Raw genomic sequence first — 16150 nt, forward strand, 5'->3', positions numbered from 1 at the left:
AATCCTCAAATTTACGACACTCAGGTGATCCAACGATGTGCACGACTGTAAAAGAGACGGCGACTGACTAGGGAGATGGTATGGTCTGCATCGGCAATGTGGCTGACAAGGGAGGTTAGGGTTAGGGATTTTTAGGATTTAGGTTTTTCTTTTTTGTAATTTAGAAAAATAGGGTTTTTTATAAATATAATAATTTTTTATTTTTTTTTAAAATTAAAATTACTAGAGCGTGACACATGTCACTTAACAGACTTTTTCAAGAGTCGTTACATCTCGGGCTCTTAAAATGGTAACGTTTATAATCTTAGGCACCTGAATGATTCAAAAAAAAGTTTGGGCACCTATTTAAAAAAGCAGTATAGCTTGGGCACTTATTTTATAATTAAGCCTTATATATTTGAGGGAGAAAGGTTACCACTTTCCAAGGTTTGAATTGTGGTCATCCGTATATACTTATAGTGTCTTGCCAATTTATTTTAAAATGTGGAAAATTGTGATAAAACTTGACCCAATCAAGCAATTCTTTTAAATTTTATCATATCTGTTGAAATTGTTGTTCGAATTTTTTTTTCTTGCAAATTGAGTACATTTTGACAATTTTATGAGTCGTTTTGAGTTCGATACTATTGGAAATCCCTTAAAATCGAAGTAAAAGTAGATTCGGGAGTTAGTTTTGTGGGAGTTAGTTTAAAGTATTCACATGATCTTCAAAATCTGAATTCTTTCAAAAATTGTGTTGTCTATATTTTTAAATATTATAAATTGAAAATTAGCGAACTTTACTCGATCTGAGAAGAAAATTCGAGGAAAAAATATCTAGTTATTTTTATTCGTTCTGTAAACGAATAGAACGAACACGAATGAAGGTATTTTCATGTTCATTCGTTTAATTTTAATCGAACAAACAACGGAAACAAACTACTAAACGAACAAATTTATTGTTTTTGTTCATTCATTAAAGAATGTAGTTTGCTCGTGTTCGTTCATGGTCGTTCGTTAAAATGATAAGCGAAAACAAATGAACGAACGTAAACAAACACAAACAAACGGAAAAAAACGAATATAAACGAAAGAACTCAAAGTTAATTGTGTTTATATTTAAGAAGAGTTTTTTTTTCTTTCCAAATAATTTTAGGGTTTATATATTCTTTAATTGATTTGGGTATTTTATATGGTTTTAAAAATACTTCAATTTTAAAATATTAATGATTTTATGGTTAAAATTTATTAGGTATTAATATTTTAAACAAGTTTGAGGATTGGACTTAATATAAATGAATGAACTTAAACGAAGATAAAATAAACGAACATAAATGAACAGATTATCGAACGTAAATGAACGAACAAATCCTTTGATTGTATTCGTTCATTTAATTAAACGAACATAAAATCTTGTCCATGTTCATTCATTTAATAAATAAACGAACTTAAACGAATTTCTCACCGAAAGGTTCGTTGAACGTTCGGTTCATTTACATGCCTAATTTTTATCCAGGTTAGGTATGTAGAATCCGATAATTTTGAACACTCTTAATTAGCATCGTAATTTTCGTGCCAGTACCATATATTATCATGTCAGCATTGTGAAATTGATATGTCGGTACTGTAAGAGTCAACATTGTTTTTCGTTAATTAAAAGATTGAGGTGATGTTTGTTTTTGCAGAGATAAAAGGTCTGCAGTTTGCAGACCACATCTGCAAGCATCTGCAGCAGAAGAGGTGGACCAAAAGTCTACAGTCTACAAGAAGAAGATTGTTTGTTTTTTAACGTCTGCAGACTGCTAAAATAAACTGAAATATAAATAAACTGATTTTTTAAACTTAAAAGAGTTTTGCAATACTGAAATTTAAATAATTTTAGTTTTATAATACTGAAATTTAAATAATCCATACAACTACAATAATAATTTTTTTTAAATAAATCAATTCATATTTTAAAATAAATCAATCCATGTTTTAAAATAAATCAATCCATATTTTAAAATAAATCAATCCATATTTTAAAATAAATCAATCCATATTTTAAAATAAATCAATTCATATTTTAAAATAAATCAATCAATATTTTAAAATAAATCAATCCATATTTTAAAATAAATCAATCCATATTTTAAAATAAATCAATCCATATTTTAAAATAAAATTTTAAAATAGATTTAAATAATTTTAATTTATTTGAAGAGGTTTAAAGACCTTTGAAGACATAAAACTATGTCTGCACCAAGAAGACCTCGCGCAGACGTTAGAAGAGTTTCTGTCTTCTTCTAAAAAACAAACAGTCTGCGAAGCCCAATGTCTGCGCGTGGTCTACGCGGCGCAGACATAAGAGCTTTGCATACCTTACACAGTAAAAACAAACACCACATAAATTAATTTAAGATCACGTTAGTCCCCCCCCCAAAAAAAAAAGTTTAAGAATCTTTGATATTATGAAGTGACAGTGGTTAAATGAAGTATTATTTTCCCTATAAGTCCTGAGTTCAAGCAATTACGTTTACGAGTGTGTGTACGTTATCAATAATAAAAAGATATTAGAATATTTACTACATTTTAATCATCTAATACTATTAAAAAATACCGATAAAAAATATTTTTATATCTTATTAACTGTAATTTCTTTTAATATTTAAGTACCAAACAATCTAATTATATATAAAATTGACCAATCTAAGGTAGATTTAAAAGCCCAAATTTTGACCCATTAGGTTTCTAACCTACAGTTCAAATTTCTAGTGGACCCCAACAAAGAGTTGGCCTCCTACCACAAACGAAAACAAAAACCTGAAATGCAACTCACACATGAAATGACAAAATAAACCTTGAAAAACAGACGAGCGACGCAATCAACAGGTCTAAAAACGGTAAATCGAGTCATAAAAGCAGGCAGTTCAAAATTCAAAGATCCCGGAACTATGCTAAAACACAAAATCTCACATTTCCTTCGTGTTATCGTCCCTTCAACCTCCAAAACAAAAGGAAACTCATCCTTTAAGGGTTAACTAACTAATCTCATTTGGTTCATGTGAGCATTTTTCATACTTTCACAATTATTTTCTCTAGAATTGGTCGCTCTCTCTACCGTTATTCTCGCTCCAATTTCCAAGCAGTTGTTGTGGAATTCGGGTTAATTTCTATCAATAATAACAAATTCACCTTGAAAACTATTATCTAGGTGACTAGTGTGAAAACGATTGTACTAAAAATCACCCCAAGGTAGATTTCCAGGAAAGAGGAGGGGTCAAAATAGTCCCTCTTAAAACCCACTTTCCTTAGACAGAACTACCAAGACAAGTAATTTTAATAAGACAATAATTAACAACAACTATACCCGACAATAGCTATTAAATAGACATAAAAGAGAACACCAAAATTTAACGAGGTTAGGCCAAAATTATACATACCTCCTCGAACACTACTAAAATAAAATTTCACTAAAAGAGGAAATCTTACAAAGAGAGAGAAAGAGTACAAATAACCTTTAATATAGAAGAAGACTTATATTTGTAAGATGCTAAACTAATGAGGATGAGGGCTCTATTTATAACAAAAGAATTTCCCCTCCTCCTTATACACAACCAATGTGGGATTTTGCCAAAAAACCAACAAATCTCCACCTTGGCAAATTCCACACACATCTCTCAAAAATCCAATCTTCAGTAGTTTCTGCAAATTCATCTTTCAATTTGTAACAACATTGACCAAGTCTAAACAATGTTTAAACTTGACTGCAGTTACCACTTTTGTCAACATATCAGCAGGATTCTTAGTGGTCCGAATCTTCTGGATTATGACTCCACCTTCTTCTAGAATCTCTCGTACAAAGTGATATCGAACATCGATGTGTTTCGTCCTTGCATGGTAAACCTGGTTCTTTGCTAAATGAATAGCACTCTGACTATCACAATGAAATTTGATGTGCTTCTGTTCCATTCCTAATTCACCAAACAACCCATGAAGCCAAATTGCCTCCTTCACAGCCTCTGTAACTGCTATATACTCTGCCTCTGTAGTAGACAAAGCCACTATTGACTGTAAGGTGGACTTCCAACTGACTGGTGCCTTTGCAAATGTAAAAACATAACCAGTAGTTGATCGACTTTTGTCCAAATCACCTACATAGTCTGAATCACAATACCCAACTACACATTGACCATCTTGTTTGTCCTGTTGAAAGACCAAACCAACATCTAAGGTGTTCAGAATATACCGCAGAATCCATTTCACAGCTTGCCAATGCTCATTTTCAGAATCATGCATATACCTGCTCATAACCCCAATTGCCTGTGAAATATCGGGTCTTGTACACACCATTGCATACATCAAGCTACCAACAGCACTTGCATATGGAACCTTTGACATGTATTCCCATTCTGCATCATCCTTAGGTGACATGGATGCACCGAGCTTAAAATGAGGAGCAAGAGGTGTACTAACTGGTTTTGACTTCTTATTCATGCCCAAAACGTTTTAGTACCTTCCTCAGATATTCTTTCTGAGACAAACAAAGCCTCCCCAATTTCTTATCCCTTGATATCTCTATGCCTAGAATCTTCTTCGTTCCACCAAGATCCTTCATCTCAAACTCCCTGTTCAATTGAGTCTTTAGTTTCGCAATTTCTGTCTGACTCCTAGAAGCTATCAGCATATCATCAACATAAAGAAGAAGATATATATAGGATCCGTCTTGTAGCATGCATAAATACACACAATGATCATATTTGCTTCTTGTGTACTTCTGCCCTATCATAAACTTGTCAAATCGCTTGTACCACTGCCTTGGAGATTGCTTTAATCCGTACAACGATTTTTCTAATTTGCACATCATCTCTTCTTTTTCAGCAACTTTGAATCCATCTGGCTGAGTCATGTAGATTTCCTCATCCAAGTCTCCATGTAAAAATGCAGTTTTTACAACCATCTAAACTAGTTCCAAATTCAACTGTGCTACCAAAGCCAACAAAATTCTGATGGAGGAATGTTTTACAACTGGAGAAAATACTTCATTATAATCAACTCCATCCGTTTGAGCGTAGCCTTTAGCCACCAATCTTGCTTTGTAGCGGATGTTATTCTTGTCAGGAAATCCATCTTTCTTTGCATATACCCACTTACACCCAATTGCCTTCTTTCCCTTCGGAAGACTAGCTATTTTCCACATCTGATTCTTTTTTGAAGGGATTGCATTTCTTTATTCATGGCGATCCTCCACTTTTTATGTTCTGAACTTTGGACCGCTTCATTAAAAATGGCAGGAATGTCATCAATTACAATTGGTGATGCAAAAGAGACCATATCAACATAACGAGCAGGTTGTCTAATGGTCCTCTTTCTCTTTCTGATTGCAATTGATTCATGTTGTTGTGGAGGTTCTTGGGTCTGAACCTCTTCTTCATCTGACTCTTCTTCTACCATAGGAGAGTCAACATCAGTTTCTTTACTGGCTGGGTCAATTTTGCTTCCTTCAAACTCCACCTGTTTGGGAGTTCCATCTGTCTGCTCCAATTTTTCTGAAGTCGCCTTTTTCAACATGGTACATTCATCAAAGGTAACATCCCTACTAAAGATTATTTTCTTTGTTTCTGGACACCAAAGACGATAACCTTTCACACCAGAGGTGATCCCCAAAAAGATCACCTTCTTTGCTCTTGGATCCAACTTTGACTCCTTAACATGGTAGTATGCAGTGGAACCAAACATATGTAAGGAATCATAATCTGTAGCAGGTTCTCCAAACCATTTCTCTAATGGTGTTTTACCACCAATAGCAGTCGATGGTAAGCGGTTGACAAGGTGACAAGCATAGACCAAAGCCTTAGCCCAAAATTCTTTGCCTAACTCAACATTAGACAACATACACTGAACCTTCTCCACTGATATCCGGTTCATACGCTCTGCCACCCCATTCTGTTGTGGTGTAGATCTGACAGTGAAATGCCTAACAATACCTTATTCTTCACATACTTTTAGAAATAGATCATTTTTGTACTCTCCACAATTATCTGTACGGAGACGTTTGATTTTTCTGCATGTTTGAGTCTCTACCATCTTTTTTCATTTAAGGAAAAAATCCTAGCACCTCATCCTTTGTCTTCATTGTATACACCCAAACTCTCTGGGAAAAATCATCAACAAATGTGACATAATAGTGTGTTCCTCCCAATGAAGTTGTCTTGGAAGACCCCCATACATCTGAATATACATAATCTAAAATACCTTTAGTATCATGGATTGTTGTTCCAAATTTCACCCTCGTCTTTTTCCCTTTGATGCAATGCTCACAAAAAGCTAATTTGCAAGCTCGAGCACCCTTCAATAATCCTTGATCTATCAGCAATTTCAAGGATTTTTCACCAACATGCCCCAAGCGCATATGCCATAACCTGGTTGCTTCTGACTCCTGTTCATCAGTAGAAGCTGCCACTGCTGTTGTCCCAACAATTGTACTACCTAGAAAGTAATACACATTGTTTCTTTTTCGGATTCCCTTCATTATCACCAGTGCACCAGAGATAATCCTCATAACCCATCTTTTGCCCTCACTTCTAAACCTTTTGACTCTAAGGTTCCCATAGAGATGAGATTTCTCATTAAATCTGGTACATAATGAACATCTGTTAAGGTTCTGATTGATCCATCCTGATTCCTCAAGCGAATTGAATCAATCCCAAGTGTGTCAAGAGGGGAATTATTTGTTGTGTAGACAATTCCACCTTTTAGTTCTTTAAAATCAAAGAATCATTCTCTATTGGGGGTCATATGGTGGCTACAAGCTGAATAACAACCATGAACTAGAACAACTGGTTGATGGCGTAGCAGCGAATGCGAAATCTGAATCTGTATCATCATACTCGACCACATTTGATTCTGAGACAACATTTCCCCTTTCAGGTTTGCCTTTATTCTTTAGCTTGGGACATTCTTTCTTCCAATGCCCTTTTTCTCGACAAAAGACACATTCATCTTTGCTCAATCTCGACTTTGACTTCGATTTCCCTCTTCTTCCTTTATTCTGACTCTTCGAACGGCCTCTAACAACAAGAGCTTCTGCTTCGACACTTGTATTTTTCTTGTTTGTCTTTCTTTCTCAATTCATAACTATACAAGGCAGCAGTTACTTCACTGAGAGACACATCAACCTTCCCATGAAGTAGAGTAGTTTCAAGATACTCAAACTCATCAGGAAGTGATCCCATCAACATCAGAGTCAGATCTTCGTCTTCAAAAGTCACGTCCATATTCATCAGACACCAACTGATTAAAGCTAGTAATGTGATCATTCATAGTGGTACCTGGTACATAGTTGAAGCGGAACAATATCTTTTTCATGTAGAACTTGTTCTGATCGCTTTTCTTCAAAAATTTCTCCTCTGGTGCCTTCCACAATTTACTTGCAGAAGTTTTCTTAGAAAATGCATACTTCTGCTCTCTAGAAAGACACGATCGAATAGTACCACATGTCAATCTATTGATCATCTTCCATTCTTTCTCCTCAACATCATCTGGTTTCTCTCCTTCAATAGCAATGTATAGACCCTGCTGAAATAGGGCATCTAGAACATCACTTTGCCATATGCCAAAATGACCAGTGCCATAAAAAATCTCTACTGCAAATTTAACATTTGTCACAGCATTTCTTGCGGATGTTTTTGTGTCGTCTGCCATTTCTGCTACAAATTATATTTAATAGCTGCCAATGCGGAATGTCAATTACCCCAAGAAAATTTTTTCTGATGTGGAAGATCAACCTAAGCTGCAACCACAGAGCTTACTAAAATAAACCAAGAGTGCTGATATCAATTGTTGTGGAATTCGGGTTAATTTCTACCAATAATAACAAATTCACCTTGAAAACTATTATCTAGGTGACTAGCGTGAAAACGATTATACTAAAAATCACCCCAAGATAGATTCCCAGGAAAGAGGAGGGGTCACAATGGTCCCTCTTAAAACCCACTTTCCTTAGACAGAACTACCAAGACAAATAATTTTAATAGGACAATAATTAACAACAACTATACCCGACAATAACTATTAAATAGACATAAAAGAGAACACCAAAATTTAACGAGGTTAGGCCAAAATTATACCTACCTCCTCGAACATTACTAAAATAATATTTTACTAATAGAAGAAATATTACAAAGAGAGAGAAATAATACAAATAACCTTTAATATAAAAGAAGACTTATATTCGTGGGATACTAAACTAAAGAGGAAAAAAGTTCTATTTATAATAAAAGAATTTCCCACCTACTCATACACAATATTTATTCCCTTCTCATTTTTTTTTTTAAATTTGTAATGCTCTCCTTTATTCGTTTTATAATGATATGAATGTTCTGATATTTTATAACGAATAGAATGGCGTGTCGAGGAAGCTTTTATCTAATGAAAAGAATGTCCCAAGCATTCCGCGCGTTGATCAAGGGTTAGGGTTTGTAAAGGGTTTCTTGGCACCAGCTGGAGCTGGGAAGCAGTTTATTTCCAATTCACGATTGTCGAATTTGGATTCGATTCTCGCAAACCCTAGGATTAGGCGGGTTTTCTGCAGTGAAGGACCTAAGAAAAGAAGTGAGTGAATTGGTGATCGTCACTGTTTTTTTCTTTCTTTCTTTTTGATACTTATTATATAAATTGTTACACCTTTTTTATTTCCTTTTTAATTGAATTGTTGTAGATTATGAAAATAACTTTCCCAAGAGCAAGAAAGCTATTCCTAAGGCTAATAAACGTAAATCCGGATCCGGATCCAAAGGTACTTCTTTTATCATTTTTTTTAAAAATATGGTTAAGGATAGATAATACTAATTTCGGTGATAATTTAGAACTTTCATAGTAGGGAAAGTATTATCATCTGATTTAGTTAAAATGTTGAAACTAGTGAAAGATGTCAACTTATTTATAGATTTTTTTTAAATTCATGTTACTATTATTTTTTTTCTTATGTTTGTGACATCACATTGAGGAGATGTTGTCTAAATTGAAGGTTTCTTGGTTAATGTGTGTGCTAACTAATTTGAGCTTATATTTATGTGATTTTCCAGGGTAGTCAAATGCTGGTGAACCTGGGAATTTCCCAAACATTCAAACATTGGTGCAGATGTTTGTGCTAAGCATTTTCACCCTTTTATTGCTGGTTCGGATTATGTTCTCATTAATGTCAGCTCTTGAGGAGCTGATGCAGGTTAGCTGGTTTTTCCCCCTTATTTTTCAGAACTGGTTAAACTGGTTCTTAAACTGGTTCTTAAACAATCTATTGCTTGTTACAAGGCACCATCTTGATGATAATGTTTTCACGGTGTTACTAAACATGAAGTTAGATGAGTTAGTATATTAAAGGATATAGTTTATTGGCTCTATGAATTTGTCTTTCTCCCACTAGTGAAACTGATAATCTTCATGATTCTTGTTCCTGTTGGCCTTAGCGTAACTTTTTGAGCTTAGCCTCCCTTTGTATACCTACATATCACTTATGTTCAAGAATGTAATTATAATCCCATTCAGAAAACTAAGTTCAATTAACCAAAGTTGGTGAAACAAGAACAGGGAACAGTGTTGAAATTGATGCCTTTTGTGTGTGGGTTATACTGGGAAAACATGGAACCACTACGAGGTGGAAAAAATTATATGCCTGATGCTAGGTTTAAGCTTCTATCTGATTTTGCATCCCCGAGAAAAAACAGATTTTATTTTGTTTTCTATGTGGTTTAAACTGATTTAATTTCTAGTTCTCTCTCTCTTTTCACTTTTCTTTACGATGTTTGGTGTGTTTTTCAGATTAGTTTCCAAGAGTTCAAAACCAAACTATTGGAACCTGGCTTGGCGGAAAAAATTGTTGTTTCAAATAAATCAGTTGCAAAAGTGTATGTGAGGAGCTCACCATGCTATGCAAATCAAACAACTGATGATGCTATAGAAACTCCAACAAATGGTGGCCCTTCCCGTACAAAGACAAGTCAATACAAGTACAACTTCAACATAGGGAGTGTTGAATCTTTCGAAGAGAAGCTAGAGGAAGCCCAAGAAGCTTTGGGGATAGACCCTCATAATCATGTTCCTGTAATCTATGTAGATGAAGTGAACTGGTTCCAAGAGTTGATGCACTTTGTACTCACACTCTTAATCTTATGTTGCTTATGGTTTATCGGGATAATAATGCTGCAAATTAGATTCGGAGATGGTGGTCCTGATGGCCAAGGTGGTCGTGGAATATTCAATATTGGCAAGGCTCAGATTACCAAAATGGACAAGAATGCAAAAGACAAGGTAAATCATCTTCAGAAGTTTTCTTTGGAACTTTATATCGTTGTTGTCATACTCGTACGAAATGTGTTATACGGTCAACATTGTGATAATTCCCGCAATGATTTACTTGCTATCTCAGGTCTTTTTTAAAGATGTTGCTGGTTGTGATGAGGCAAAGCAAGAAATTATGGAGTTTGTGCACTTCTTAAAGAACTCAAAAAAATATGAGGAATTAGGAGCTAAAATTCCCAAAGGTGCTCTTCTTGTTGGTCCTCCTGGCACAGGGAAGACACTACTTGCAAAGGCAACTGCTGGTGAATCTGGTGTGCCTTTCCTTTCTATGTCTGGATCAGATTTTATGGAAATGATTGTCGGAGTTGGGCCATCAAGAGTGAGAAGCTTGTTTCAGGAGGCAAGGCAATGTGCTCCTAGTATTGTATTTATTGATGAGATTGATGCAATAGGTAGAGAAAGGGGTCGTGGAGGCTTTTCTGGTGGCAATGATGAGCGGGAAAGTACTCTTAATCAGTTGCTTGTAGAAATGGATGGATTTGGAACGACCTCTGGAGTTGTTGTGCTTGCTGGAACAAATAGGCCCGACATTTTAGACAGAGCCCTATTAAGACCTGGACGGTTTGACCGTCAAATTACAATTGACAAACCCGACATCAAGGGTCGTGACCAAATCTTCCAAATATACTTGAAGAAACTAAAACTTGATAATGAGCCATCATATTACTCTCAGCCACTTGCTGCCCTAACCCCTGGTTTTGCTGGAGCTGACATTGCAAATGTCTGCAATGAAGCAGCATTGATTGCTGCAAGGAATGAAAGTGCAGCGATAACCATGGAACATTTTGAGGCTGCTATAGACAGAGTAATAGGTGGTTTAGAAAAGAAGAACAAGGTATGTTCTTCCTCGTCATCTGCCTCCTTTGTTTACTAATGCACAGCGTTATATAATTGAAATTCTATTCAATCAATGTGGTTGATTATGATAATAGAGATGTAATTGAGCATGTAGATGACTGATTTGAATTTAAATGTCAAAATCTGTTTTTTCAGATATAAGATTAATTTTTTTATTACTTATTCTCTGTTTGGTCTCCATTCTCCAGTTTAAGTAGTGTCAAAGAACTATGACCCATCTGTTTCTCTGTTCTGACTAGTTCTAGCTTCTTGTAAGCCGTGAAGCTTTATCTCATGTTGCATTTTTTTTCTATTAATGCAGGTTATAAGCAAGTTGGAAAGGCGAACTGTTGCTTACCATGAATCCGGCCGTTCTGTTGCTGGCAGGGTTTCAAATCACAGTCGCGGTCGCGTTTTCAGTTATTTCGGATTTACCGTGATTGCGGCCGTTGCGGGCGCTATTGCGGTTGTCGCGGACGCTATTGCGGCCGTCGTGGTTAACTCGGACGGCGGCGAAACCGCTATATCGCGGCCAAAATCGCGGTCGCGGACCGTTTTTTGAAACCCTGGTTGCTGGTTGGTTCTTGGAGCATGCAGATCCATTGCTTAAAGTATCAATTGTTCCTCGTGGTAACGCAGCACTGGGATTTGCTCAGTATGCTCCTAATGAAAATCTTCTGATGACTAAAGAGCAGCTGTTTGATGTGACTTGCATGACGCTAGGTGGGCGGGCTGCTGAACAGGTGAAATTTCAGAGCACATTCTCATGCTTTTCTTCTATCTAAATATATTTCTGAACTAGAAAACATAGACTTCTTTAGAACATAGACATCGGAATTCAGAAAACATCTTATTCTTGTTGCACCTTCTCATGGTACTGCTGTACTGGGATTTGCTCAGTATGTTCCTCAGTGCTTGAACATTTAGTTCCTTGGTAGATCTGTTTAAGGTCCAGGCTGACTCATCCAAGCCTGAAGGCCGAACCACCCCAGAAAATGGTTTTGGTTAAAAAAGGCCTGATTAAAGTGTGTGTTGGGCTCGTGCTTCAATATTCAAAACCCATTTTTAAGTTTGTAATTTGCTAATTTTCTTTTCTTTTATATATTATGTAATTTATATTATATAAAAATTAATATATAAAAATAATATATTTTTTAGACATCAAATAATAATATGGGCTTGGTTTGAACTTGACTTGCCCTGGCTCGTGAACACTTTCTATTCCTAGGTTGAAACAGAAGCCTCTAGTATCATGTAAACTTGTCGATTGGGTGGGTTGAGCTAGTTTTGTATCAGATCAATTGGATTCTTTGGGTCATTTCAATTTCAGGTTATTTTGGGTTCATGTTGTTCAGGTTTGCTTGCTAGTCAAGTTATTTAGGTTTGACACTCAGGTTTGATATGCTTGTATTTGAAGCACGTGTATTGGACAACATTTCTCATGCATGTATGTACATCATGTTTTTGGGTTCTGTTTTGATATCCTGATTGGACCAAGCGTCTGATATGCTTGTATATCAATTTCAGGTGAAATCCTAGATGGTATTTATGCCTCACAACTGCTCTTCTTTATTTAGGTAGAAAGAGTAAAGCCAACATGTATGGGGTGTAATATTTTGCACTTTTCAGTGGCATTGATATTTCTGTGTTGCATGTTAGATTTTTTAACCATGACATGCGTCTTTTATGGGGAATAGGTTTTGTTGGGGAAGATATCAACTGGAGCTCAAAATGACTTGGAGAAAGTAACGAAGATGACGTATGCGCAGATAGCAGTATATGGTTTCAGTGACAAGGTTGGTCTTCTTTCTTTACCTCGACGGGATGATGCATTTGAGATGACCAAGCCATATAGCAACAAGACTGGTGCAATTATCGACGGCGAAGTTAGAGAGTGGGTGGGTAAGGCGTATGAGCGAACGGTGCAGCTGATAGAGGAGCACAAGGAGCATGTTGCTCAGATTGCGGAATTGCTTCTAGAGAAAGAGATACTTCACCAAGAGGACTTGGTCCGGATACTCGGGGAACGACCATATAAGTCCGGCTGAGCCAACTTATATTTATGGTTCAACACCCTTGGAACCTGAGGTAGTACGAGTACCTGCATAGTTCTTGAACATATATTTATGATTCTCTAAAATACAAGTTTTCTTTTTGCTTACTTCCCTTATTCAAACTGAACCCTCAAGGTGTTAATGAAAGTGATGAATTTTCTCGGCCTAACCTAACCTGCTGATTCTTTATTTTGAAATGCTCATTGAAATCAAAGTGCTAAAAACTGTTTGCTGTTTAGAATAACAATTTAGAGTTTAGGAATACAAGGTGAGTAGCATATAAATTTCCTCCGTTGCATCTTTGCTGCTGTTTGTCCAAGTTCATTCCAAACTGTTGGTTTTGGTTTTCTAGATCTGTTAGTGCAACAAACCAGCTGCTGAGATCAATTTTGACTTGCTTTCTATTTAGTTTTTCAGTGTCTCCTACCAAAGGTTGTTTTATAATGACAGGGTTTAAAATTATCCAAATGTTGACCCGTTGATCTGAATAAAAATAAGGCTTAATATAAAAAAAGTGTCCTAATTGTATATTTTTTTTCCAATTTAGGTGTTTAAACTATTTTTTGGTCAATCTAAATGCCTAATATTTTTAATGTTATATTTTAGGTGTTTTGACCGTTTCCACTTAAATAAAATGTTATATTTATATAATTTTGAAATTTTTATTTTTTTAAAGATATATATATGTAAAATAAACTCCTACCTCGCGTCGCACTGTAGTGGCCAACCAAATGGCCAGATGTTCAATTGTCAGAGTCATTAAAAGGTTGGTTGTTACGGTCGATCAAAGGGACATAAGGGATTTAAATGTTTAAGATTTTAGTGATTTAAGAATTTAAGGGATTGAGATGATGGTTGGTCATTGGGTGGGCGGTGATGACTGAAGTGGTTGTTTGTCAATGGAGGTGACTAGGAGTGGAGGTAGCGATGATTAGTGTTTGAGGTTTGAAATTAAAATTTTTAATTTTGAGGGGGTTTTTTTAGATTTAAGAAAATTTGAATTTTTTTAAACAAACAATTTTAAAGTTTTTATTTTAAATAAAAATTTCAAAATTTTATGAATGTGACACATGTCATTTACTGGTGAAATTTAACTAAAATGACAGTTCAGACATCTAAAAGTGTAACGTTAGAAATGTTAGGCACATGAATTGAATGAAAAATAGTTTAGGCACCTAAATGAGAAACGATATAGTTTGTGCACTAATTTTTATGTTAAGCCTAAGAATACTTGGGTATTTTTATCATTTGGTTCTCAAGTCACATTTTACCTTGCTAATTTTTATGGGTTCATGGATCAAGTCTCCGACCACATTATCAATCTTAGCGGGTACCTGATGAATGGTGAATTTTACTAAAATAATTCATACATCAATAGTAAAAGTAATGTCATAAAATACGTATATCAAAATATAGACACATGTCATCAAAATAAAGACAATTTGGAAGATGGAAATATTACAACAAAAGTACAATAAGTGTTGTGTCAATCCTCTAAGTGTAAAGTTTGGGATGTATATCCAAAAGTACTTGAAAAATAAAAAAGTTTGGGGAGTAAGCTAGGGAGCTCAATATGTTTAAGTAAGTGAAAAATAAAACATATAGATAAGTTTCAAAATTAGTTTATTAATATAATGTAAAAGTGACAATGAGGTTTTATTTAAAACATATATCTACCTTTTAACTGTACACATATATGTAGTTTCCCAGATTTACATACATAAGACTTATCCTATGCTCATTGAACGTTGGAGCCAACCCAATGGGATACTTTAGGTCTATAAAGAATTATCCTAGTCGAAGCGTAGAAGTCAACCTAAGGGGATATCAAAATATCAAAGTATATTTCTTTCCCTTTTTGTTAAATCAAAAAGTTAGAAACCAAATAAGATGTACATATAGGCTATGAAGATCATATTTGCTAAATAAGGTTAGTCAACATTGAAAATATCCTTAAATAATAAACATGACCGTAATAAAGAAATAAATGTCTTAAATATTAAAAAATTCAAATATTCATAAAATCCATAACAATCATCAAAATGACATAAATATCCAAGTAAATGCAAAGGAAAAAATAACCAAATCCACTTGGAAGTAATGTTGTTGACGATGTCAACAAGTTCACAAAAATAATTTCAGTAAAGTTTATCTTCTTATTATTGTGGAAGCAGTGAAGCCACCAAATACTAACATTATGTACAGAGGAATATTTACCTTCAGATGGTCAAAATCACCGAGAGATAATCATGTATAAAAATAAGATAAAGATACTGACATTTTGTCGACTTCTAATGTGGTGTCAACATGGTCTCTCTCATTGTCTATCCCTATAAGGTCAAGGCCCTTAGCTATAGAAGAAGCAACTATAGTGATGTATATATCATCCCATGAGATACGAGCGAATTCTTTCGATATGGGTTCTAGCTTCGTTTTGGACACACATCGTATTATAATAGAAAATATCGATCACCTAGTGGTAGACAACTAATTTGACTTTGAAAATGTTTCTTATTTTCAAGATTTAATAAGAGTAATGTATTTTGAATTTGAGGACAAATATGGCTGGAAAGGTAGGCATACACTCGCTCCTAAGGGGATAAGACTCGAAGCCTTCGGAGTAGCGCTCATACAGATTTTAGCGACTCGATTCATTAAAACAAGAGTTTTGAATAATTAGCTTATTTGGGTCTGGATTTGGGTTAGAAATAGGATTGAGAAGAGAATTTGGAGGCGGATTGGCTCACAAATGTTATAATCTTACTAATAGGCACACAATAGAAAACAATTTCCTAAAATTTCTTTCAATGCTCATTCGATACTAATTCCATGTCACAACATAATTGTTGACCATAACACTTCAAATTGACTATTCATGTCCCTTTGTATCCAAATTTCACATAACAATTTCACTTAAGTTCCCAACTTTTCCATATTTGTGA

The 16150-nt window shown here is 35.0% G+C and overlaps 1 pseudogene; it reads left to right on the forward strand.

Annotated features, from left to right (window-relative positions):
• The first annotated feature begins 75 nt into the window (after positions 1 to 75).
• Positions 76 to 13263, forward strand: LOC120211012 (annotated as a pseudogene).
• Positions 13264 to 16150: the final 2887 nt, after the last annotated feature.

This window comes from Hibiscus syriacus, unplaced genomic scaffold (assembly GCF_006381635.1).
Source record: "Hibiscus syriacus cultivar Baekdansim isolate YM2019G1 unplaced genomic scaffold, ASM638163v2 tig00109957_pilon, whole genome shotgun sequence".
In the NCBI taxonomy this organism is placed as follows: domain Eukaryota; kingdom Viridiplantae; phylum Streptophyta; class Magnoliopsida; order Malvales; family Malvaceae; genus Hibiscus; species Hibiscus syriacus.